Source organism: Vulpes vulpes, chromosome 8 (genome assembly GCF_048418805.1).
Source record: "Vulpes vulpes isolate BD-2025 chromosome 8, VulVul3, whole genome shotgun sequence".
Lineage (NCBI taxonomy): Eukaryota > Metazoa > Chordata > Mammalia > Carnivora > Canidae > Vulpes > Vulpes vulpes.
Window position 1 is genome coordinate 35898210 of NC_132787.1, and position 1734 is coordinate 35899943.

A 1734-nucleotide genomic window follows, 5' to 3' on the forward strand; every position below is an offset into this window, starting at 1 on the left:
AAGCGTTGGTCTTGCTCTGGATAGGATGCTTTCAGAAACTAGCACTTTGGTCCACAGGGCAATTTGATTATTGAGTATTGTAGAGGGATAGAGCAAACTTGCAGCTGTTTTGTGGTAGTTCTAGCATTGTCTCCACTGAAAATGAACAGATTGATGTTCTGTACTGGGTTAGCTTGGCTTCACAGGCAAGTTTTGGCTATGTAACCAATGGACGATAAAAGACCTCTCAATAGACTTGTCTTTTGGTTTCCCTGAGGCTGAGATATCATATATACATCATGGTGGCTCATGTTCCAGAGACAAAGCATGTTCTATGTGGAATGCAAGAGGACCCTAGAAGATGTACCGGGATATCTAGGATCTTTGTGATATTTGCCTGTGCTTTCTTTCTCCTGTGGGCATAGATCTTTTGTCTTTATCAAAATTTCATTTAGGTATGCTATTTGGAGATCCCTTTCACTTATATAATCCTGTATAATTGCTGAAGGTTTCTTAGTAGTTTTAATCTAGGAGGTAGGAAGATCATAGCAAGACCTGAGCTAGAGAAAGAAGCTGGAGTCACATATGTCAGTGAGAGAGGGAGATACTTGATTATTTTTATAGTTTGCACAAGGTTCTGATTTGTGTCTGTACTAAATACAAATAGGAGTGGCTTTGCATTTGTCTCATTTGAAAGAGACACTATTTTACTAATGATAGTTCTGAAATTAGTACACTTCTGATAAGCTGGATTTAGCTGCTAAAAATACAATGACCTTAATAGAAGTATTCTGTTGGGGAGAGGGGCAGCAAGGCCCAATTTTTACAAGATTAAAGGTTGCAACTAATAATGTAAGGGTAATTTAAGTACCAGACAAGACCTGCAAAAGAAAATCTCCTTTTGAAATATTTTCACAGTGTTTCTCAATCTTTCTTCAATTCTGTCCCCCTTAAGGAGCCCTTTTAGGCATTTTGTTTCCAATTGTTACACCCAAGAAATGTTAATGCCATAGATTTAGTTATGCTTATATCTGTTTATGCACAGTATGCATAAAAATGCTTATATATTAAAAAGTTAGACAACTTCAACCCATAAGAACTTTTTTTTTGCTCTCTTAGAAGTGATGTCACCCCTACTGAGAATGTGTATTTTAAAGGAATAGCTATTAGATGCTTAACAGCAGGAACAGATGGGGGATGATAAGCCCACCAATCAGTTTGCTCAAAATGGTAGCTATGGTCAGAAAATGCATAAGAAAATTTTCTTTTTTCTTGAGTAACAGAAGGCCACAGTGTGTCAATAGTAAAAGGATGGAGAAAGACTCCTTTTGGGGAGCTTGTTGGGAAATCATTCAATCAGTCAACATGAGGTGTTAAAATGCAATAGTAGGCAGGATATAGAGGATAAAACAGAAAGAAATAGGATGGCAGGTAATCAAAAAAATTAATTTTATTCCATCATCTTGTATGGAAGTTTTCTACTCTCTGTGGCTACCTCTTTTTAGAGGACAATTCGAATCTACAATTTAAAGTCCTCCAGTGAAACAGAACAAGAAGATATCCAGTTGTTAAGAGAAGATACTGTCTTTCTTCTTAATTGGGAAGCATGGATCCAAGGATAAACACTTTGGGGTTTAACTGCAATACTAGTTATTAGGGTACCAGGCTAGATCCTTTCCTTCAAAAGACAAGGATGAATTTTTTTTATAGTGTTTCTTTGAAAGGACTAAAGTTCCATGTTCACATTATGAACAG